This window comes from Sciurus carolinensis, chromosome 11 (assembly GCF_902686445.1).
Source record: "Sciurus carolinensis chromosome 11, mSciCar1.2, whole genome shotgun sequence".
Lineage (NCBI taxonomy): Eukaryota > Metazoa > Chordata > Mammalia > Rodentia > Sciuridae > Sciurus > Sciurus carolinensis.
Window position 1 is genome coordinate 52,275,910 of NC_062223.1, and position 26,954 is coordinate 52,302,863.

The following is a 26,954-nucleotide window of genomic DNA, read 5'->3' on the forward strand; positions in this document are numbered from 1 at the left end:
CATATTTAAAACTTGTCTCCATCTCTTTCTAGTTATATGATCTTGGTCAAAGCGCTTGACTTTTCAAAACTAGAAATAACTATACTTTTCTACACCATACAACCAACATTCAAGTGAGAAATATGAGAACTTGGAAGTTTCATTGTCAGCTTACCTATAGCATTTGTACCACCTTGGTTTGTTCCATTATTATCTTATTCATCCATTTATCTTTATTCCACATATTTCTACTATTCCAGACACTGTGCCTCACCTTGGGTATTGCAGAGGTTAATTTAAAAATTATCCTTTCCCCTGACTTATAAGCTTTTCTCCTAAATTTATTTTTAATCTAGTTTATTATTATATATGTTAAGAGAAAGAATAATTAAGTACATTTATTTTAACTTGCTTTATGAATGCTCTCATTTTATTAGTTATCAGAATTATATCAAGTGTTTCATACATTACCAAATATTAGTGATTTTGAGTTTTATATATATACATATATATATATTTTTTTTTTCTTCTGGTACCAGAGATTGAATTATTGAACTTTGGGGTACTTTACAAGGGATTTCAGGCATGTGCCAGAGCACCCAGCTTGATCTGTAACATTTATCAAAAACCATTCTCTGCACTGATAGTAAACAAAGAAAACCCTATTCTCAAAGAGAAAGCAACTTTGATCATATACAAACACACACAAACACACTTACAAAATCAAACAGTAACAGTGGCTAAAGAATGCAATTATGACATTTGGTGTAAATAAATGGAGCAGGAGAAAATCATGCTAAGTGAAATAAGCCAGACTCAGAAATGAAATGTCGAATGTATTCTTTCATATGTAGAGGCTATAAAAGGGTGGAGGACCCTATGAAGTCTAAAGGGACATCAATGCAATTTGGAATTGTAGAAAGGGGAAGGGAGGAATGATGGGAAAATGGAGGAAGTATGAAATGCAATTGACCAAATTATGCTATGCACATATACAAATATATCACAGTGAATTCATTGTTATCTATATCTCTAAATCACCAATTAAAAAATAACTACAAATAAATAGAAGATCATTAGATTAGAGGAAGGGGAATAGGGGAGGGAAACAGGAAGTGCTGGTGACTGAAATGAAGCAAATTTTATTTCCTGCATATATGACGATATAGAAGTGAACCCCACTGTTATGTGTAAGTATACTGAACTAATAAAAACATTTGTAAAAATGGAAAAGTAAGAAGAGTAAACAGAGAAAATGTCAGGCTAGTCTAACTTATATAACTTATATCCCTACACCTCATTTCATTTCTGGCTTCTTCCACATCCTTGGTCATGTGACTTGCAGATCTTCCCATCAAGACATGAAGTGCATTTACTTTCACTTTGATTCTGATTGTGTCCTTAGAAGTTACTTGTCACTGGGCTTTCTCTCTGACTATTCTGACATCACATGGCAAGGACATGACTGGCTAACCTGCTGGAGCAGAAGTGTCCCTGTTAAGTTCCTGTGGAAAAGCCCAGTTTAGAGTAGGCCTGCTGGCAAGTAAGTACATATGTTTGAGCCATGGATGAACCCAGGGAAATCACTGACTTTCAGCCAACACATAATGACTGTTCCTAGTCTCTGGGTTTGGGTTGTTTGTTTCAAAGTAAAAACTATTGATAGATATAAGTTATTAAGAGAGCTCTTCTGAAAGAAGGATGAAAGAAGAAAATCATGCTTGAAATTTTAAGACCTTGCCATACAACTAGTATTAATGCTTTTGAGCAAAAATAAGAACAGTATTTACAGAGCACACTGAACAAGATAAAAAGGTGAGATAGTAAAGGGGCAAATAATGCAGTGCCCCATCTGTGACAGTGAAGATACTATTTAAAATCAATGAGTGAACAGGGGAGTATGAGAACCTCAAAACCTGTATTTCAATATCCTATGCTGCATTTTAGAGGTGGAATTGTCATCTGCCACAAATATTTAGTGTTACTTATGCACAGTCCCCCATTTTTTCTACAGGTGTAAGAAAATGTTAGTTTCCAAAGTTGTATGTCACTTGTCCACATTGTTGTCCTCTACTTCACAGACCCAGCAGAGCATAGGTAGCAAGAGATGAACATAAGATCTTAGCTATTGAAATTTGAGAACTGGTTCTTACTGTTTACCAATTTCTAATCTATTGGGCAATTTAATCAATGCATGCCTCAGTTTCTTCTGTAAAGATGAAGACAATAGTAGTATTTACTTTTTAGGATCAGTGATAAGGATTAAATGAGTTAGTGTTTATAAAATACATTAAAAAGTATGACCTATAAAAATATAGCAATACTTGATAAAGGATATATGCCTTTAAAGTTCCATATTACATGTATGCACATATATCTCATAAAAGGAACAACAAACATTCTAGAGAGCTTACATCGGGTCAATAAAAATGAAATAAAAATAGAAAATTTGCTTTTAAAACTATTATTGCCATTAAATCCCAAAATTTCAATTATTTATCTTTTCTAAAATTCTTTTTGTCTGATAAAATCCAGCAGAGATTTTGAAAGACAATAGGTAATAATATAAAGAAAAATATTAGAATTGCACATATCTTCATGTTGTTTTTGTATTTGTTTCATTTTACTTTGCTTTTTTTCTGGGGATTTAACCAGGGGTGCTATAACATTGTAGTTTGAGACAGGGTCTCACTAAGTTGCCCAAGTTGGCCTTGAATTTGTGATCCTCCTGCCTCAGCTTCCTGAGTTACTGGGATTACAAGCATACACCATTGGACTCAACTCAAATACCATCATATTATGATACATCAGTAATACCTTTGAAAGGATCAGACATTGGATTAGACCATGCATACTAGCTATATTATATGCCACAAAAGCATTTCTGTGAATGTTCAACCATTAGAAGACCTCTGAAAGTTAAGGAACTTAATGAGATAGTGCTTTTTGTTTTAACTTAATAAAGTTGAATTAAGAAAATGCAATCTTTTGTAAAAATAAATATGACTTTAGAGACTCTAAGGATTCAAGGGTACTTTCATTCACATTTAATTATTTAACAGTATTTATGAGGTGATTAACTGTTATTAGTTTAGGAAACATTTGCATACATAACTGTGGAAATATGAATGTGGGAAAATGCACATAAAATTAATATAATCATACAAGATTCTAATTGCTAGACTGGAGGTGATTTTAGGCTGAAACTGAGGAAAGAAGGGAAACTTCTCTGTGCAGTGGACAGGTCAAAATGTCTTTTACTAAAAGTAATACCAGATGGCTACAGCATTCATTTTCTCACCTGTGCTTTTCTTTTTTGAGCTTTATAATGTGTCATGACACCAGAGTTCATACTGTAATTCTTAATCTACTTTAAAAAATTATGGAAGTATGGAACTCAGTGTTTTTATAGACATGGAACTCCAGGCTTTCTTGACTCCATGTTCCATTCCTCTAAACCCAGATCTGGAGGTGTTGCTTTTCTGTTTGCATTTTGGTTTTTGTTTGTTTGGTTTTGGTCTGTTTGTAATTGTTTATAGGAATTGACTTTAAATTGATCTAGATGGTAAAGGATAGTACCAATGACACATTTAATGTATAAACTGTCTTTTTTTCTTCTGAAACCTTTGTTAGATGAAGTAAAAAATGATGCCTAGTGGTTAAATTTTATCTGAAAATTCAATATATCACTTAACAAAAATTTCACAATTGACTAATTCTGTGAGGTTCTAATTCATGAAACAAAAATGAATCTGTAAGTCCAAATTTCTGAAAAACTCAGGGACACAAATTGTTTTAATTTTTAACCTCCCTTCTTCAGTCTGTCTTCTCTTGATTTTTCTTATAAATTTCCATGAGGTTAGAGAACATTCAATTCATATATAGATATATATAATAAAATAAATATAGAAACAAAGACATGTATACATTATATGTGTATAAATATATTACATGTCAATATATGTGTATGTGTGTATGTACATATATACATGATGTACACATACACATACAAACACACTTGGGTATATGTGTGTGAATATTATCTATATCACCCTTACATTCCTCCAGAAAGGACTTAATATCATTCTCATTTTAAAATTAATAAAATCTTATGATTCATAAATTAATACAAGCCCAAAATTTGGAAACTTGGCCAACTATAATAAAATTCATATTAAAGGATACAAACATGTAAAAAATGGTCATACATGTCTGAAGTAATAGTAAAACATCATTGCTTTGAGTTGAAGTCTTTGAGATACATTTACACAAGACAACCCCAAGTGGAGAAAACCTTCTGAACTAACACAATGGAATTTTTCATGTGACATTTTCTCACAGGGTCCAGAATGAGACTTAGTATTGACCTATTCCATCTAGTAGATTAAGGTTACCTCAAATATACACACATATATGCACACCCATACATATAAACATACATTCTATAATTTGTGATGAATCCCTACACAATTGTCTCCTACAACATGTTCTTCAACTTTACAAAATAAATGTTCTCACTATAATATAGAGACTTGAGTATTTCCATTTCCAGAATTATATTCTCTAGTTTCTATAAAAATAAGAAACTAGAGTGCCTTTTATAACATTTAGCTCCAGGTACTGCAATAATTTAATTTTATGAATTAATTATTAATTTATGAATCATAAGATATCCTTCTGTGGCAAACCCTGACTAGATGAGTCTTGATAAAATAGAAAATAATTTCTAATTTTTGAGAAGTAAATATCAAATAATGCATGATTTCTCAAGTTTCCATTGACTTGTCTATAAAAATTACAATAAACCCTCAGCCATTAAAATTATGATATAGGAATTCACAATCACACCAAATTAATCAGTGAGAGTTGTAAATAAAGGAAGATCTGAATATCAGTGTCATGGTCCAGGTAAGCATATAGACATATAATTAAGAAAAGATTCATTTTCTTTTTCTGTGAAATAAATCAAAATATTTTTGAAGGCTTCCAAAGTATTCTTTACCTGATAAATATAATGGTTAAATTCTATTCATAAGGTTATTTATATTTTTTCTATGTCACCACAGTCTGTAATTGTGAAATTATCTGTTGCTACCAAAAGAGAAGTTAAACTAGAACACTAAAGAAGGAATATTTTTCTTTTCCATGTCCTGTCTTATACATTTTCTACTGCATTTTACCAAGAGTTTAAACATTTTTAAATAAAATATTCTGTTTTGAACTTAAAGTAATAAAACCTTAAATGATATTGAAGGATAGCAGGTGTATGGGAAATGTGCTTATGTCTCATGAGTGGGGTTTGAAGATAAGATTGGGGTAGCAACAGAAGAAAGAGGCATTGATAATTGAGCTGTTAGCTTCTATCCATTTTCCTTGACTGAGCTGTAAATTTTGTTCCAAAAATTCTGGCAGTCAGATGTAAAAACAAATGTTGTTGGCTCAAAATTTTTAATTTTCAAAGATAGTAAACATCGCAAAGACACAAAAGATACAGAGGTTTTCCAAGTAATGGCTATTTAAAATAAGAACAAACGTTATAATTCTATTCAGGAAATTCCTGTCCCCCACATTGGTCATGTCGATAGAATCCAAGTTCATGGTTCATCTTAAACCAAAATTAAAATTTAGAATACTTTGAGTGTGTGTGTGTGTGTGTGTGTGTGTGATGTTCCTACCAAGACACAGAAAGTACCATATAGAAATCATAGAATCGGCTTGTCCTGCAGTGCATGCACAGTATCTCCATTCTCTTGCACATTCAAGATTAATTGAAATACAAAAGAATGATAAACAGCTTAGAATCTAAGATATAAGAGATTACAGCTTTTTTCCCTTGTAACTGAATCTTAATAGTTAGCAGTCACACAAAATAGTTCTATGTAGATATAGTTCTATTTTTATCCTTTCAAATGAGGAAAACCAAGACACAGATTAATGAACTATCTAGCTCAATGTTACACAGATGGGAAATAGCAGATTTGTAATTTGAAATCAAGCAGTATCTATCTATAGCTGGCACTCCTAACCACTGAAGTCTATAATGTTTTTCTGCTTAATCACACCCTAATAAAAGTACAAAATTATAGTATCAAGATTAACCTTGGCTATCGGGTTCTTTAATGCAGCACCTGCTCATTTCGACATGAATATCATGAGAGCAATACTGGGAGACTTGGCTTTGAATGACTAATATATGTGTGAGAACTAAATTTAGACCCCATGTCACACACAAATAGCTTAGTATTACATCTGGTAATATGTGCTATTGAAAGAAAAATTTTAATGTGTAAAAATTATAAAGTTCAATACATTTTGCCTTGGAGAAAAGAGTGAAAAATACACTTTTCAAGATTAATTTTTAAAATTAAATTGCATTGTCACCATATATGTGTATGTTATTATATATATGTTCCTATCACAACCACTTAAAATATATCATGGAGAATTTTTTTATGTCTTTGATATTGATTTCCTTTCTCCCCTAAAAAAACACTTAGCCTTTGGGACAAATTTACTCACATTGTTTGTCAGTCATATGTCTTAGCTGAGATCTCAATGCTTGGTTCTAAAGATGGGCCATGTAATTTCTTAAAGCAGTTACTTAATTTCATTTACCTAGTCAAATCATTGTGATTGGATTTGGCACTTAATTAACTTCAAACCAACTCCAAGAAGAAAGTACCCTGGGTGAGAGGAATGGAAACTCTCTTGTCTAAGTGAAAACAAAATATATTCTTTTTGCATTTTGCATAGAACATGAAAATATTTAGGTCTAAACTCAAATATGCACAATTGCTAGAATAAAAGAGAGCACCATGAGGCTAAGACTGTCCAGAAACAAAGATAACAATAGACAACAAAAAATCAGAACAAAAAAAATAAAAAGTAAAATATATAACAGGCTCCAGTGACTTCATATTCAGAACATACCTGCTAATCAAGGGTTTTATACTTTTAGTTAACATAAGTAAGCAAATTTACCTTATGATAATTAATTTCTAGTTAGGTAATTATATTTTCTATAATTTAAAAATAAAAGATTCAAATCATCTCCTTATAGACATAGCAGAGTAACCAGTGCTAGATTATTCCTCTTCCTGCAAACCGCTCTGAACCAATTGTACCAGACTGGGAATCCTAAAATATGGGAAATGCATTAACTACACTAGTTTTCTGCCTGAGGTCAATTTATTTACTAAGGTACACAGAATGGTGACCCAAAAAGGGGTCACTGAGCCAGGCAGGCAGAGCTTAGTATCTGGGCAGATTAAAATGACTATAACACACAGGGTAGGGCCACAGAGAAGGGTGAAGAGAACAAGGATGGGACTCCCTTAAATCAGGTTAGGGCATTTTCCTTTACATCCTTCACTCAGAGTTGGTCTACATATGCAAAGTGCAATATATCACTCAAGATAAACCATAGAGCAGTTATAACATGGCTGAGAGCAGAACAAAAACAGTTAAGGTCATATACTGTAGTAAGGTCCTGGAGTTCCTTCAGGGGTCAAAATGACTGCAGTTAAATAGCTAAGCACAAGGGAGTGTTGGTAAACTGCAGACCAAAGACCAAATCTGCCCCTCTGCCTCTTTCTGCAAATAAAAAATGTTAATAAATTCACATTTTTTACTTTTTTTTTTCCTAAAATTTTGAGTGTGTTCTATTTTCCATGATTACACTGCTTCTTGTATTCCCATGTGAAAGCACCCAGAAACCACTCCGGATGCAGGAACTCACACAAGAGATTTTATTAAGCGTCAGGCAGAGTGTCTGCCCACATGGTGAGAGAGAGAGAGAAAATGAGAGGGAAGAAAGGGAGAGAGCAAGAAAAAGAGAGTGAGTGAGAGAGCTCAAGCAAGAGGGAGAGCAAGGGAGAGAGAGAGAGTGAAAGGGAGGAGGAGAGAGAAAGGCAGGGGAGCTATTCTTAAGTAGTGGAATTTCGTGAGCTAATAACAACGAACCAATGGCTGGTGAGGAGGTTTGTGGGCTAACAATTGGACCAATGTCTGACTAGGAAGTTCAAGGGCTAACAATCTGGGTTATAATAGATCTGATGCCAATATTCCTGCCTTTTTGTCTTTATAGATACGGGGGTGGGATGATTGTCTTTCTTCTGTAGCTTCTTCCTGCTGGGTAGGGGAGAAGACTTTCATTCCTGTAAAAAAAAAGAGGATTAGGGAGGGCTTTAGGTGGGAGCGGAGCTTTTCAAGTCAGAGGTGTCAATAGTGAATCACAGGTCTCAGCTTTGGGTGTCAGGGGCTGGTACTTTTGAAGGAGAAGCGGTTGATTGGCTGACTGGTTGGTGAACTTATGTGTGTCCACCAGCTCCGGAACTTGTGTATCTGATTTTGTAGGAACTTCTGTAGACAATTTAGCAGGCATGGTCCTGTTTAAGGAGATCTGTAGACCTTAAAATGACCAAAAATTTCTGACTCTGGCAGTTTCCTGCTTAAGAATCTCTTTTGTAGTCTCCAATCTTACTTATTCTTGGGAATAACACCATGTACCTGTTAAAATGTTTGATAAGATCCTGAAGATCTTTGACTCTTGTTCATGTTTCACCCAGAACTTTTTTTTTTTTTTTTCACTAATTTTTTTTAACAACTTTTACTTGTTTGGGTGCCTTCTGGAAGCTTTGTGATACAGTGGTGGAAATGGGCAATTTTCAGAGCCACGTGGCCTGCAAGGACGGAAATATTTGCTCTGTGACTCTTTACAGAGAAAGTTTTCTTATCTCTGCTTAGAGTAAGGCCTCTTGTAGGTCTATCTAAAGAAAGGCAAAAATCAAAACCTAGATGTAATTTGGACAGGGAAAATAAGCAGGTGTTTGGAGGTTCAGCTCAGTCAAGCTACAGGACTTTGGGTATTTATTAATGTGGAGGTTTTATTGATCAAGGACTTAAAGGTATTATGTTCTTATTGACAACTTAGATAATCTAAGCACCTAAGCTGAAAGAACTAAATGGAAATACGAGAAAATAAAAATTTTTTGGATGGGTTTAAAGAAATGAAATTACAAAAGAAAAGGCCATTAATATGAATTGATACAAATGGAAATGATCAATTTTGAAAAAGAGCAAGAAAAAGTTAAGAGAAGCATAAACAAGACCTAAAAGATCTTTAGGTAATATCAAATACTTTACCGTATGTGCTCTGCAGTAGCAGAAGAGTGTGGAAAAAAATGTGTTCAAAATTACTAGGAAAAAGTTTAACAAAATAATTGAAAAACCACTCTGATGAAAATTGTAAAACATTATTCAGATAAATGACAGAAATTATCAGTAAGTGCCAATATATATCATGTCTATCAATTGAAATATGTCATGTTCCTGAACAAATATTCAATACTTAATGATATTTGCTCTTTGCAAAATAATCTACATATAAAATGCAAATGAGTATAAATTTCTACAAGATTTGTTCATAAATTTAACAATCGCTAAAATCCATATCAATTAAATTTTTAAAGTGCTAGCATGTAGGATTTATGCCACCAAATTTCAAGTTCATCTTTGAAGTTATACTAATAAAAACAGTGTGGTAGGACATAACAGTAGGCATGCAACAATGAATTTAAAAACTCCATAAATTCACCATGATCTCTATAGTCCATCAAAAACATAAATAACGATTTTGATTTTTTAGAAAGGCAAAAATATATATAAATTTGTAAACTGTACTAACTTTAATAAATGGCAATATATTGGAGATTTTTAAAATGTGTTTGTGTATGTGTGTGTGTGTGTGTGTGTGTGTAAAACCAACAGTGACTTGCTCTTTACTCACAAATATAATATGAAATGATTATAGACCTAAAATTAAAGCAGAAAAGATAAAATTTCTAAAAGCAAATCTTTGTGAACCTGAGAAAATAAAAGATTTCTTAAATACACAGAAAAGATCAAAGAGAAAAAAATGAATAAATAAAATATTATCAAATAAAAATTTTGTTCAATAGTGATTAACAGAATAAAAATAAGACCAAAACTAAAAGAAAAAATTGCAAAATATTTACCAGAAAAAGGACTTGTACCCATAATAAATAAAATCAATAATCAGAAGACAACCAAATTCCAAAAACTATTTCAAAATGTGAACAAACTGCAAAAGAAATGATTGATAAACTTGTGAGAAAAGGATATTCAACATCACTATCAAAAAAGCAATGAAATTCACAATAAAATACTGCTTCCCTACTAGAACACTTAACCATTATATCTTTGTTCATCCTTAAAATTCTCCAAATGTTTCTTGAAAATTTAAAGATCTGTGAATCAGTGCTATCACATGATCTTTGCAACTTGCTATTTGACCCATCTCCTTATGTGTATAAAGAAAACTGATGTAGATTATTTTAATGTCCCTTCAAGCTAAAGACATTCATACTCCTTTGGGTGGTTTCCACAGTAAGAGCATTTACAAATACTGTTCCAGAGTGAAAAACTGGTTCTTTTATAAAAATGAGCCATTTTAATATTGAACATACATTTTAAATTTCTCCTTCCTTCAATTCTATACTTATCTCTTTTTAAAATGGTATGAATAATTTAAATTTACATGTAAAAATATGGAACTATCTTATTAATAATTTTAATAATAGTAAAAATACTTTCTAAATATTTTTAATTTATGAAACTTCCTTAATATTAATTTCAAACTTTTTAATACTTTTTTATAGTCCATCCTGAAATAATGATTTTTAAAACCACAGGGAATGCATTGAGTCTTTTTGTAAGATAGTAAAACATGAACTTTATTTTTGAAAAGCTTTAAATGTAAATTGGAATGCTTCACAGGTAGGTATTCTGTGATATCTCCACATTAATTTGGGTCTAGAGAAAGGTTGAAGAAATAAAGCTTTCAGAAGAAAATAATTCTTTCAAAATGTATTTTTAGATTGTGTAATTTTCACAGACTATTTACTATGCCATTAATTTTACTAAGATATACATTCTTAAATATACAATGTTAATTGAATTATGTGTATAGAATTTACATCGAAGCAATGTGGAGAAAGCAATATAGGTAGGTAGGAATCTATAATTCATCATTGAAGATTAGATGGTTGCTTTTGGCAAATCAAGCTGTATGCAGAGACATTCTCTTTCACCATCTTTGTTTCTTAAATTAGTCTTAAGAATCAAACTAAGATTTTCTACCTACTTTTCCTAACAGTCTTTGTACCTTTTTAAATCACTAATCGATAGATCCTAGATATTAGAGCACACATGTAGAAAATGACAGGGACTTTTAGTCATTGTGCCTATCATTAAATACAAAATATTTTCACCTTCATAAAAAGAGCATATTTAAGGCATCCCTGTAAATGGTGAATTGATTTCTGTCATTTAAGTGGGTCTAATACATTGTTTTGAGATATGACCGAGAATCATCCATATCTCTTAATTCTGGAATTTATTGACCTCATGAGAATGAAAATTTTAAAAAGTTACTATGAATCTATTTTGCCTTTATTATTTCAAGTTTCTCAAGAGGTAAAAAAATGAAAAGATGCAAGGTCCCAGATCATAAAATACCATTCAATTAGGCAAAAAATTGTGAGTAGTAATGTCCTTATGTTGAAATGTACCATGCAATTATTCAACTGAGAAAGACTGGGATGAAATTAAAAAAGTATTTTTATGCCATTCTTAGGCAATTATCACAGGCTCAACACACAAATATTTTAAAATCCTAGAAAAGAATTGGTCCTGTAAACTATAGAGACTTGGTGATTAATTATAAAATTAATACCTATCTCAAATAATTCTGGGATGAGATATAAAGTGAAAAAATGCTGCTTCTATATTTTTGCATTTATGGTTATAAATTCAGATATATCATTTATCTAATATTGGCATCTGCTTTATTATAGTTCTCCTTCTCTGCCTTCTTTTCTGAGAAGTATGAAGATAAATAGCATATAGCATTTTGTAATTACCTGAAGGTAGTAGGTAAATGTTTCAACTCTCATTTATTAATACTGAAATAGTTTCATTATTCCCAAGAGGTTAATATTATTATCCATATTTGATAGATGGCAAGTTTTGGCAAAAATGTGAAGGAGGGCATTTGTATGAAAAGTTCTCACAAAACTAGAAATGCAATTGACACATGATTCACTATTTCACCTACAGATATCACCTAATAGATTTGAAAACAATATGTCAAAAAGACACCTGAACTCTCATGTTCATTGCAGTACTATTTAGTGTAGCCAAGTTGTAGAATCAACCCAAGAGTCCCTCCAGAGATGAGTGGATTTAGAAATGTGCATATACACAATAAAATATTATTCAATCTTGCAAAAGATGAAAATCGTCTCACTTGTAATAAGATGAAGGGGATTGGAGAACATTATGATAAGTGAAAAAAGCAAGGCATGTAAACACCGCATGATCTCATTTATAAATAGAATCTAAAACAATGGAACTCACAGAAGCAGAGTAAAAGACTGGCAAATGGGTAGGATGGGAAGATTCTGATCAGAACATGAGGCCTCAAATAACCAAAAGCCATAAGTTTTCCTTTTAAATATATTTCACAGCATGATGAATGTAGCAAATATTAATGTACTTTTCCAAATTGTTGAAAATGAATTTAAATTTTTCTTACTATACAAAGTATTTGAGTTAATGGATATGTTAATTAACTTGATTTAATTATTCCACATTGTACTAGCATCACTTTGTATTCATTAATACATATGCTTATGGTTAGTCAATTTATAATAAAAGCTAAAATTTCTTAAAAAATAAATGGATTATGAAACACTAAATATAAACTGTACGCTACATTTTAATAACATCTGTCTGAGTCCAAGATTATTATTCTGGACTATTTTCGCTCTAATTGTTTGAAAGCTTCATGGAACAAGATTGGCCCTAAGTACATCAACAAATTAAGAAATTTCAGACCATGGCAGACATTAAACTCTCTATATTATGTATCATTGAACATTTTTTTTCCTGAGTCACGTGGAATATTAATCTAGAAAAATTTTGGTAGTTTTTTTTTTTTTTTCTTAATTCCATGTATGGGCAAATATCTGAAACCAAAAGTTTTAAAAATACTAGTAGGTTTGGTTGATCATAAACCTCACTTCCATGGAACTTTGTCAAATAGCATGCAAAATTATTGGCAATATATTTTTCAGAAAAAATATTAAGATCCCTCAAAACCTCCAATTTTCTTTCATTTATCCCAACTTGGTACACATATATATACACACACACTTTTGGTACATATATTTATTTCTCAAACTTTCATGTTGGTTCTTTTTTCTTATTCTCTACTTAAATTCTAATTAAATGTAAGAAATCAACAAAAACTTTAGTTCCTGCTATACTTATGACTGCTTTCTCCATGATTCCAAGATCAGAAATCCATTATTTTATTTATTGAAAAGTATTTACAGTTGTCCCATGCACTTACTCCTTAAACTGAACTTGTATATAACCCAAGTCATAGCCTTTCCATTCTTTCTAAAAATCTTAGGGTAGTTTTGATTTGCATTTCCATAATTGATAATTATTTTGAACTTTGATTTATATTTTGTTGGCAATTTGCATTTCTTCTTTTTAGAAGTCCTTGTTTTGTTCATTTGCCCATTTATAAATTGAGTTTGTTGGAGGGATTTTGGTGTTTTTTGAGTTCTTTGTATATTCTGATATTAATTGTGTAAGATGAGTTATTAGCATAGATTTTCTTCCATTCTGTAGGTTTTTTTCTTCATATTCTTAATTGTTTCTTTTTCCATGCAGAAACTTTTAAAATTGATGTCACCCCATTTACTAACCCTTAGCATTATTTCTTGAGCCTTAGTGGATCCTTTATAAAAGTTGTTGCCTATGTCTATATTGTAGAGTGTTGACTCATTGTTTTCTTCTAGAAGTTGCATAGTTTCTGGTTAAATTCTTAGGTCTTTCATCCATTTTGAGATGACTTTTGTGCAGGGTGAGAGATAAGGATCTAGTCTAACTTTTCTACTTATGGACAACTGGTTTTCCTGACACCAGGAGTCTTTTTCCCACTGTGTGTTTTTGGCATTTTTGTCAAGAAGCAGATGACTGTAGTTATGTGGGTTTGTTGTGGCGAGCCGCCACGCCTCCATGATAAGATGGCGCTGGTTTCCGCTAAAGCCTGAGGTGCATTCTAGGTAAACAAGCCCATTTTTGATTATGCCAACTGTTGCATACGGGAGCACCTATGAGCAAAGGCCAAGTGGCAGGAGTAGATTGGTTATTGCAAGAGTATAAAAGTGTACGAATTCGGCTCAAGGAAGAAGAAGAAAAACCATGGTTTTATAATAATAATGTCCTGATTAAACTGCTGAAGGAAGATTCCTGTGTCGTGCTTTCTTGCGGGCGAGGGACATGACAAGTGGTGCCGAAACCTGGGAGTCAGAACTTTCAGTGGTCAGGGGGTGCACCGGTAAGTACCACAGGTAAGTGGGGTCCACACATAGTGGGATGCTCCTCTATAGATAAAGAGAGAGCGGGGACTAGCGAAAGGCAGTCCGGAGACAGAGCCAAGTGAAATGCGGCTCGGAGTGGACTAGCGAAAGGCAGTCCGGAGACAGAGCCAAGCGAAACGCGGCTCGGGGTGGACTAAGCGGAAAGCGGTCCACCTTAAAAGTATTAAAGTGAAAGTAGCACGCGAAAGGCGGCTACACTCTGGACTAAGCGAAAAGCGGTCCACATTAAAAGTATTAAAGTGAAAGTGGCACTCGAAAGGGGGCAAATTAATCATGGGTTCTGAGGTGTCTAGAGTTCGCATGGAAGGTCTATTAAAGGCTTTATTAAAGGCTAATGGAACACCTTTAAAGGTTTCCTCAGCTAGGAAGTTTTTAAAAACTGTAGAAGATAAAGCCCCTCGGTTTTTAAATGAGGGATTGTTGGATCAAGAGAAACTATCACAAGAGACAGAAAAGGGCCCCCTCCTGATCCCTTCCATGCAGCTCCATGGCCACCTAGGGAGGGAACACCCGTGTCCTTGAAGCAGTCCTCCCCCTAGGCAGAGAGCTCAGCAGCTCCATTCCTCAAAAGTAGTAAGAAATAATGTTTTGTGATTTTCTGCATTCAAACCTAACCTGATTTCTCAACCAGGAAGAAAAAGGGTTAAAAAGTCCTGGGTAATCCTCCCTCCCCCTTGCCTGGCCTTGCTGAAGCCTGCATTGGAATGTAGGCTGCAGCGGTCTCAGCGGGAAAGGGAGGTAACCTGAAGATAAGAAAAAAAAAAAAAAAAAGGGGTGTCCGTTTTAAACTTCTGGGCTGCTACACAGAACTAACTCATTTTCCAGGATTCTTGTTTTGTTTTGTTTTTCTTTAATGCTGTATTTTTGAGCTCATAATTTTGATCCTGCATACCTAGGTTAATGATTTTTTTCTTTTTGATCAGTTCTATTTTTTATTCAACTAGAGTTTTTAAATATCTGTTACATTGCAATGGAGATTCACCTATAAAGTTACAAGGCCTTTGATTTTGTGTTATTTGTATGTCGTGCTGTCTGATGTCATGTTTTGTCTGTATCAAAACTGAGCGCTCCTAAAATTAAAATTTAAAAATGGATCCAAATACTTTTATTCACGTGATTTAAAAAGGTTCAATTTAAATTGAGTAAACTAATAAAAGTGAAATGTCTTTAAAAATAACTTGCAAGTCTCTAGGTGGTCAAACTAATGGAATGTTGATGTTAAACAATGTCTAATATCAATTGTTTCTAGGACTTTTCTTCAACAGCAAAAAGACAGCAAATACTGTTCAGGACACTTGTCTAATATCTTGGTTTTTACAGAATAAGTGAATTAGAGTTAACATGTATGGAATTACTCAAATGTGTTTGTTGGTGACATCTGATTAACTTGCAAAGTTACAATGCTAATTGTTAAATAACATCAAGTACTTTTAACTCCTTAAATTCCATGGAGTAACATACTTAAACATTATTGGTGGTTTCATAGGTTGGTAAATCAAAAAGTGTTTAAAATCGCTTTGTGTCATTACTAAAAACAAGGTTATTAAGAATTATGTCTTAACAGGTAAAACCCCAACCCAGAGGGTGAGCATTTCATCTGCTCCCTTACCACTTCCCCCTGCTCCCCCTCCAGTTCTGCAAAGCTCCAAGGAGATCTTAGATTTGGATTTAGAGCTACCATCTCCCTCTCACTGTGTTTCAGTTAGAGTACTATAAACAACAAAGTATTTTATCTTGTTAAAATGGTGTAATTTATCTAAATTCAGAAATTTCATAAGAGTTGTTTCAGAATGTGAACAAAAAGGGGTCAACAGATAGGAAAGAGAGAATAAAAGGTTCTGGGTTTGGAAATATATTTAATAAAAAGGAAAAGAAAATGTTTCTGGGTAAGAAAGTGCCTGTGTGATGGAATACATGAGGGTCTAAGTAAGTGCTAAGAAAGTCTGTGTGTAAGTAAAGGGCAAGTTTCAACAAGTCTGTGTGTAACTAAGTTGGTTGTATGTATGTGAAACAGCTAAAGCTATTTAAGGTTTTTCCTAAGGTGAAATACTAATGTTCTGATATAAGCCAAAGTTTAATCTATATGGTAAAATGACATGGTAAAATAACAAGGATTTCTTAGAAACACTAATTACTCTTAACTTTGTGTCCATTAAGTTTTATTCTTTAAAACAATTAGTCTTAAAAATTGGGGTTTATACAATTATGGTTAAACAACTGTTAAGAGTATTGTACTATGTTACAGAGTCTAAATTTTTCTTTGAAAACTAAATTTAGTAAGATTAAAGTGTCAAGGTAATTGTGAAATGGTCACTCCTTGTATATTAAATGTATTCATATTTTCCAAGTATACAAGTTTTAAAGCAGGGTATTTATCAAGCTGCTATTCTCCAAACTTCTCTCTCAATGTTGGAATGCTTCTAGGTTCTCACAAGCAGTCTTAATGCCTATTCCTACCTTCCTACCAGTCCCAGTCTCTGTTACAGATGCAGAACTACCAGTGCTATTATCAAGAAACAAAAGAGATTTTAGCATCACAACAGCTGTGATCACTGCCATTGCAGCCTCTGCAGCAGCAGCCACAACTGCAGCAGCCACATTGACAACTAGAATACAGACAACAACTACAGTTAATCATTTGGCAGAAAACACTGCCACTGCCTTACAGACTCAAGAGACCTTAAACCAACATTTAAGAACAGGCATCCTCCTAGTAAATCAAAGAGTGGACTTATTTCAAGAACAAGTGGACTTGTTACAAGAACTTATGGGTCTGGGATGTGTTCTTTCTTTAAGAGCAGTTTGTGTTGCCCCTATCACTTTTTATAATGATAGCCATGCAGCTATGTTGTCTAGAAATCTTTCTCACTATCTTACTTGTACTTGGTCATATGGGTTTGACAATTTAACCTCTCAACTAAGAGCTAAAATTATGAGAGTCAATACCACCAGGGTAAATGTGGCACCTGTATCTGAAATGGTCAAATGGTTCTCTACTGCTCTAGGTTTTGTACAACAATGGGCAGGCCTTGGCTCCCTAGGACTAATATTTTAGGTGTTTTATATCTCATTTGCTTAATTTATCAATTACGAGCCACCCAACAGAGAGATCGAATCATCCTTCAACAAGTCATGACAGCCTTAGAGGCCGGCAGTTCCCCTCAAGTATGGCTGAGTATCCTGGACCGGTAGTCAAAGACGGGTAATGTAGGAGGTGACCATATACCAACCTAAGACAGAAGCTGTAGCATAATCTACAGTCTTTGATGATGGGTAAGGATACGGGCTGACCCCTCAACCTAAGACAGGCACGGTCCCAAGCCACTTATAAAAATAATAAAAAAGGGGGAGCTGTCGGGGTACCCGGGACCCCTGGTCCCAGGCTAAGCAGGATGGCGGCTGGCAGTTTGCCAGCGTACGGTCCATGGCACATACTGATGACGCAATAAGCAGGAGTCGCGCTGACGCCGTATGAGGAAGTACTTAACTGTTGGCTCCTGTTTCTCGTGTGCGGCGCGTGGTCTGCTCGTGCCCCATACACTTACACATTGGGATCATGCATGCAGCTCGTGCCTTGTCTGTATAGCTTTCTGATTGGCTGCCTTACTATATATATTCTTTGTGTGCTCCCCTGAGCGGGAGCAATGGAACAATAAAGAATCTTGGAAAGCTCCATCGGCTTAGGCAATGTCAGGCCCGGAGAAGGCGCCACTCTGGGACTGATGTTCACTATCTGCCACTTTTGCACAGTAGGATAGGGCCTCTACCTTCACCTGTGTTCATAAAATAAAGAAGGGGGAGCTGTGGCGAGCCGCCACGCCGCCATGATAAGATGGCGCTGGTTTCCGCTAAAGCCTGAGGTGCATTCTAGGTAAAAAGCCCATTTTTGGTTATGCCAACTGTTGCATACGGGAGCACCTATGAACATAGGCCAAGTGGCAGGAGTAGATTGGTTATTGCAAGAGTATAAAAGTGTACGAATTCGGCTCAAGGAAGAAGAAGAAAAACCATGGTTTTATAATAATAATGTCCTGATTAAACTGCTGAAGGAAGATTCCTGTGTCGTGCTTTCTTGCCGGTGAGGGACACGACAGATTGTCTCTGTGTTTTCTATTCTGTACCATTGGTCTATGTGTTTGTTTCTATGCCAGTACCTTTCAGTTTTGTTACTGTAGCTCTGTATAATTTCAAGTCAGGTATTGTGATGACTCCAGACATGTAATTTCTTAATATTTTATTCTCCTCTCATTCCATCTTTCTACAGATACTTACTACAAAACAAATAAACCAGGGACATTTTACAAATTTCATATTCTTCTAAGTAGAATACTTTCTTTGTTTTCTCCCTCAATTTCTCTTCTTCCCTCTCTTGGTTCCTTGCTTCCTTCTTTTTTTCACACCTCAATTAACTCACTATTATTTTTAACATCCAATTAAAACATTACTTACAAATACCACACAACCTAAAACAACATCCCTATCTTTAAGAAACTTACAGATTAAAAATGCTTCTTCAGAATTTCTGTATTCATGTTTAAAGTTATCTTTATGCCTTCCACATGGTGAGACCATGTAATTATTGGTGTTCTAGTTGAGCCCCTGTGCTCCCTCTTTGCTAGTGAAAATATCAGTGTTTTGCTAGGACATCAGAAGAGTTATTTTGACCCAAGTGCATTATATGATGTCTCTTTGGCATTCTTTACAGGTCTTTGGATGAGGCACATTCCTACAGACTTCAGGATCATCACATCTAATTGTTCTTTCTGTCTAGAATCATGAAAAATTAGTTCTTACACTAGACCCAAGCATGCTTTAGATACTACTTGAAATGGTAATTCTCAGAGAGATGCACTTATGAACTACAAATAGAATTGTAGCATGCTTGTAATATTCTCCTGTGGAATGATGTATTATTTCTTCCTGGTAATTTTAGCAGTTATGATATTCAAAATATGAAACAATTGGTATGACATCAACATGAATCAATGAAATCTATCTAACTCAGTCCAAAATGCTTCTTCAGGGTCCAAGAAACCCCTAGCTTGACTTGTTCCAAGCAGTCAGGCAGGCACTAAGCAGCAGCCTGGTGAAATCTCTTAAGTTGGCATGTCACATTCCCACAGATTCAGCCAGGAAAAAGACAATGAGTCCAAATCAATTTGGACAGTTTATTACTCACACTCAAAGCATAAGGAGATCAGCATGGTATTGGCAACTCACATTCCTTGTCTCTGGATGACACCAGACCAGGGGTGCCAGATGACAGAAGTCACAATTGCTGGTTCTCTCTCCCATTATGAATCCAAATCTGCACTATAGCCAAAAATTTTATGGTCTACAGCTGTAGCCAAAGGAGGTGCAATATAAAAATTCCCAAGACTTACTGGCACCAAAGGAAGAGATACAAAATCGGTTGGTTTCAGCCTCCTACATGAGAGTGAGGTAGATGACAAAGTCTTTTGACATCTTCCAGTTCTATGTATCCTTTAATTTCCATGGGGAATCACTAGGTATTTCCCAAAGACGTGAATTAAACTACAAGGGAAACTTGCCTCTTTAATCTTTGAATAGACCTTCAAGGTCATCAGGCTGTTGTAGCTGAGTCATTGTGTTATAACAGGTACTTTCTGTTTATTAATGTATAAGACCAATGTACCAGGGAGAAATGGAAGGTTCGAGGGAGATGGGCCAGGATGGAGAAGGCAATGGCTACCTATTAGTGGGTACAAAAGTGCTTTAATATTTAAACAATTTGCATGAGGCATGAGTATATTAATAAAAACAGGTTAAATTCCATCCCTAGTTAATACAGTTGTCATTTTTTTCTGTTTGATAGCTTAATATCTCATTCCTTCACTGCACATTAGGGTCATTGAAAATTGGGATTTGCATCTAATTTGCTAATCACTAAATCAATAATTTTCAAAATAGTTCTAGATCCATAGAGGGCACAGTAAATATTAGATGAACAAAAGAGTACATGAATGAATTTGATGATAATGACACACACTGAATTAAGAAAACAAGTTTATTGTTTTCCTCCATGAAAATTATTTGTGCTGTTGTTGCCATATTGATTTGTTTTCTCAATTGATACTGATCCTTATAATTTACAAGTACTCTGCAGCTACTTAAACATTTTGAAGAATCTACATTCTCCCTTTAACAGACCAGGGGATGTAGTCCATTTTCCAATCTCTTTTCTATGGAGGCTATTTGACATGATAGACAATAACTATATTTCCTTCTAAAATGAACATAAATTGATGTTTTTTTAACATTAATAAGTGTGCTGAGTATAAATAAATTATAATCCAACAAGAAATTTTATAGATATCAGGATTAAGTCAATGGAAATTTTTCTGAGAGGTACACTTTTCTTCCTATGTGAATTTGCTTGAATGTCAAAGTCTCCTGTATCTGTGTAAATCCTTCTGCCATTTGAATGTTGGACTAAGCTAATTGTTTAGTTTTGTCACTGCCAAAGTACAGCAGCTGCACTGAATGCTTATCCCAAATATCCTTTCAAAATTTTTATCCAATTAAGTGAATTTTGTTGAAAGCAGCATGCATTAAAACATCTCTCTACATATCAGTTTATTAAATTCCTTACCACCTTATTCATTTTCCTTTAAATTCATTTTAATGCTATTTAATAGAGATTTAAATAACCATAGTCTATTTCTCAATATTGTCTTTGCTTATTTGTGTAAGTTTGTTTGTTTTTCACTTGAATTTGAAAGTATAAGCAAAAGAAATAGAAAATGGCAAATACGTGGCAAATTGCTGCCTATAGTGGCAAGCAAAACTCTAATGAATATGGAAACTCTCAAAATGTGTAATCCCCAGAGAAGACACAAAGAACTCTTCATTCTGTGACAATATCTGACCACTCGAGTAATTAGCAACTTCTAAATGATTTTAGTATATTACGTAGCTGTTAGTGTATGCAAGCAAAATTCTAAGAAACATATAAATATATTTAATATTCAAACAGAAACGTATGCCTTTTCTCATTTGTCACATGTGCAAACAGAAGGTCTATGGAGGGCTAGCAAACTACACAGATAGAAAAAAAAAAACAAGTCTATAAATAAAACTCACTTGTTGATGATTCCAAAGCCCACCCTCTGGATTTCTCAGTTCTCAAATTCCTCACTTTTTCAATTCTTGTCTTAAGTGCTCCCCATTTAAAAAGATGTACTCTAAACCCTTAACACTATAAATTGCCACATTTCCCATCTGGAATTCCCAATCATGTTTTTGTACTTTTTCCTTCAGGATGTACTACATAAATTACTTTTCTGTTCATTGAACTTTGCCTATGACATCCACTTGAATGTAAGCTCTACCAAAATATGAAACCTTTGTTCACTGATAAATCATATGGGCACCTGGGAAAATATTTGGCAATATTAGTGTCTCAAAAAATTGATGATTGAATGCATTATCTTTACATTATAAGATAACTTAGGTCTTTGTAAGGATTAAGAACAATTTTAAATGTGATTAGAATATATGGTGCTCAGTAAATGAGGGAGATAATAATGATGATAATAACAACAATAGTTCAAATTATATTCAAAGAGATCTCCTTTTTATATCAGGCTACTTTCATATTATTTATTATCTGGCTATCTATCACAAGATTTAAGATTCTTCCTAGATTCAGTTGCCAGTAAATACATCTGTGGAATTGTTAATAAAATGAAGACATGCATTCAAATCAATTCAGATTGATTCTACAAATATTTATCAATTATATCCTATAGAGGATTCAAATGCACAGTGCAGGGATTATAAAGATTCAAAAGATCCTGTCTTCCAAAAATGTGTACCTCAGTAGAGGATGCAGTACTCAGAGTTATTTCCCATGTTATAGCATTGGCACAATAGAAGATAGCGCATGATCCAGTGAGGATTTCACTTTGGCTTACTTTTACTACATTTAGAGTGGCAATAAAGATATATGTTTTCTCTCCATGCTTACAAAACAAACAGCCGCAGCAACAGCAACAGCAACAACATCAAAAGCTCCCAAGTGGTAGAACTGGATTGGAAATCCTGATTTAATATTTTCTAATATCTAGTAGTAGCAAAACTTTTATTTTTATTATGTTTAAATATATTTTACTTGAGCTATTTAGGATAATTACTGAAGATACGAGTAAGAATAAAATATAATTGGCTCCTAAGGACAAATCTGCATGATACAATAACATAAACTTTGTTTAATTACTTGTCCAATCTTAACTGCTTATACTAAATTAAATGCTTTGTAATGATGACTATTATAAAGAACAATGAAATATAACTTAAAAGTCTGTTTTTTTCCTTCCCTTTTTCTTTTTTCTTCCTTTAAGATCATATAGAAGGTCTTTCCCCTCCCCCAAGTCCTTGTTTTACCCTCTGTAAAATTGGAATAATAGTGTCATTGTAAATTCAGAGAATCATGACTATGTAACAAGAAATGTACTTGCATTTAAATATGTTAACTATTTTAAGTTTTACGCACTCTAGGTATTGAAACTACTTACTTAGCAAGGGAGGTATGAGAACCTTAAACAAGTGCTACAACTGTATGACCCCAGGTTCTCAATAGCATTTGGCAGTTAATTCTTAATCATACACCTTATTAAAAGTCTTCACATAATTAAGACTAGTCTGTGTGAAGTTAATAAGATAATGCACATTTTTATTACCAATTATTATGCTGCTTTGGGCTTCATTACATGCCAGATGTTAGTGACTAAAATAGGATATGAGCTTCCTGCTCCCTCCCCTTCGAATAAGAACAAAAATGGTGAAATACAAACCAGGGTCTTTACCTAAGATATTTCATGAAAACATCACAGATGATACAGAGAGAAGAAAAGAAACTTCTTTTTTTCTTTTTCTTTTTTGTTATGCATGTGAGGCAGGTGCTTTACCCACAACCCCTAAGAAATATTCTCATTGACTTCTACATTAATAGATTTTTCATAGTTGTAGAAACCCTAGAAATATAATCAATCTAATCTGTGGGGAGCCATCCTTATTTAGCAGAATCAGATGAGGTAGAGCCAAGGGACACAGAGGGCCTGGCTTCTAGGAACTAGCAGCCAAGGATGTCTGTCCTAGGTTGCCAGGAAGTATGTGGCACTATCTGGGAGTGGTTCCCTGTCTAGTTGCCCTGAGAAAATGACTCATCTAACTTCCCCCCATCCTGTTCATCACAGAGGAAACCCCTCCTGGTCCAGACCCCTTTCCCTGTGTGACTATAAAATAAAAGGAGAGTTGGGCTACTTCATGTTGTTGGAGACCAGATCTGGTATGGCCAGACCTGTCATACCCCCTCTCATTTAAAAAGAGTATTGACTCTTGTGTTTTTATTGACTAGATAAATTTATGGGCAATGGATTGATTTATAGCCAATATCGTCCTCCAGTAGTTATCCCTTTTCTCATCCACATGGGACATGATTAAGAGACCCCCACACTAATCCTCATTTGATTTTCTTCTTAGTAAAATAATACTAAAATATTTAACTACATCAAATAATTGTTCTTAAGCATAAAATTGATAATAAATGCAAAACATAATGAAGGCAAAACACTGAAGAATGACATTTAAAAAAATTTCTGTCCCTTTGTATAATTATCTGGGAGTAGAACAAAAGCTAAGGCTTGGACTTTGTAATTCATTTCAATAGCTAAATTGCTTCTCTAAAGACAAAAAGAACTACTGAATTTTTTTGATATACCTCACATGTCGATCTCTCCTTATAGTTACACAGGGTGCATACCTTAAATTGTTGTCTGTCCCATGCAGGACAAACACTTATTTCACTTTTTGCAGCTGTTGATCTACTTAGTTTCCACAAGACTTAGTGTGTTCTCATTCATCATCATGATATAATTACAAGGAAATCACAACAGGATGATTAATAAATCTATCCTCAATACTACTATTCTTTATTAAATATGGGTAAAGTCATATTTGTAAAGATTGTAAGGATATACTATGGTTATAGTTCCTCTTCTTTATTTATGGTTTCATTTATTCATCAATCCATTAATCCACAATTCTTAATTCAGTACTAGACAATACATCCATTCAGTATTTATCTTTCTATCATACCCTTCTATCTTATAATCCTTGTATTCCTCCTCTTATCTCCCCATACACCAAGTCTTATTCATTCCTCACTTTATACGTGTATTCCCATTCACCTACCCAACTTGGTAATCTCTCTAAAGAGCTCAGAAGTGGAAAAATGAATAACACAGAGGAGAGTTTTAATAAGTTTCTCAGACAAGAAAGAGGAGAGGCTTGATTCCCTTCCATTGGAGAATCAAAAATTTTATGAACTATTGTCAGAGAAATATATTTGTTTCACACGTGTGCATTTTTATGCACTTAAACAATGAATCCCTAGATCAATATCATTTTATATGAAAATATCCTCTTTCTAATCCAAATTTTCTCAGGTATAATCTTACCTGTCTTAGCCTGGGCTTCAGTTCTTTGAGATATCTACACCTCAACTTTGATGCAAAACTAGCACCATAGAAAGCATATAGTGTAGTTTTTGTTGAAGATAATATTTCCTTTAACATGTCATGATAGAACACATACACGTGTAGTTATGCTCAGCAAATAGTATAATCCTCATATATTCCAATAACAGAGATAACCTTAATATCAGTATAGTCAAAATGTTTCATGAATATAATTGCTTAAATGAAATTCATACACCCATTATTGATAGTAAAAGAAAATCAATATAATTTGTACTCTTCTTAGTTTATGTTTGTCAATGCAACTTAGATTCTCTACCAATCTATCTATCTATCTATCTATCTATCTATCTATCTATCTATCTTTCTATCGAGTCCCATGATTCAAACATTAAGTGTAGCCTCATGGTACTTCTAACTAAAATGGAAAGAGCAAATCTGACAAAATTTCACATAGAAAACCAAAGAAAAAGACAGGAAGAACTCTTCTGAGATTGCACACAATCCTGGGTGGCAGGATACTACTACATGCATATGCTAGGCCACATTCACTCAGGAGAGAGTAACACATGAGCCAGACCGAAAGTATACTTTAAGCCACATAACAATTTACCAGCAAAGGACAGAAACTTCAATGACAATTGACTCATCCACAATTTTTGATGAAATAATGACGAGTAAAAAACTACTATGATTCAGGGACAACTCCTAAGAATCAAAGATTATAAAGGGAAGCAGAAAGCAGTAGAAAAAATAATTGAAGAAATAAGGGCTAAAATATTCCAAAAAGATTCTAAATAAAATCGTAGTCATTCATGAATATCTGAAAGCCTATGCATACCAACAGTTAGGCTTATTTAGGAGAAGAGAAGAAACACTTAAGTGAATAGTCCCTGGTCAAACTTTAGACAAAATCATAAATTCCTTAAATTATAACCACATTTTCCAAGCCACATTTAGAAAGGCTGGAAAATCTAACTGGCTAATGAGACTGAAGGAGAACCACTAACCATCAAGTCTTTGTTGAGAATCTAGGAGTGACCCTGACCTGATGTAATCAATCTAAATGATGAAAACAGGAGTGGGTGGCAAATCTGAGTCGGAATATTTGAATATGCATAATTGAGGGAACAATCTTCACAGATTTAGTTCAGTAAAGTCACTAAAAAAAGAAGTAAATGAACAAAGAAAGCAATAATAAAAACAGCAAATCTCAAGAGAAAAAAGAAAAAAAGAATTGAATTTACCACAATATATTATCAAAATGTTCACTTTTTAACAATAACATTATGAGAAAAGAAAAGAAAAAGGAATGTGGCAAAAAGAAAACAGGCAACCAAAATTACCTTTGTGGCTGTGCAAATGGTAGAAGAAAGTATTCTAAGGAGTTATAAGTTCAAAGATCAAATATGAGTACGATTTATGTAATTAAAGAGGTATGATTACAGTGTCTTATAAAATGAAGAGTGGAAAGTTAAAAGTTGGTATTATTTAAAAGAACTGTATGGAAATTTTGGAATCTATGGAATTTTAGAATTATGGAATGTATGGAAATTATGGAAAATAATCAAATGGAAAAAAAAACACCACTAGCTGGTGTATTTGAACTGGAGAAAGGAAGAAAGAATTGACAAAACTGATAATAGTTCAAAAATTTATATGGCTAACAAAATTTTTAAAAATGAAGAAAAACAAACACAACCTCAAACAAATATGAGACATCATTAAGCACAAACATATACATAATGGAAATACCAAAAGAGGAAGACAAAAAGAAAGAAGTAGAAAAAATATTTGGAGAAATAAAAACCAACATATTCCAAAATATGGGAAAAATCTAATCAACACTGTCAACAAACTCCAGTCTTCATAGAAGATAATAAACACAAGGAGATCTAGGTTCATACATATCACAGACAAAATGATGACAGGCAAAAATATCATGAGAATATTTTGAAAGCAGCAGTAGTAATACTTAGCACATACACACAGACATCAT

At 33.8% G+C, this 26,954-nt stretch overlaps 1 protein-coding gene across 2 annotated transcripts in view; it reads right to left on the minus strand.

The window, feature by feature from the left end:
- Positions 1 to 26,954, minus strand: part of Luzp2 (leucine zipper protein 2) — a 503,818-nt gene that overhangs the window by 83,155 nt on the left and 393,709 nt on the right. The window lies entirely within an intron of this gene.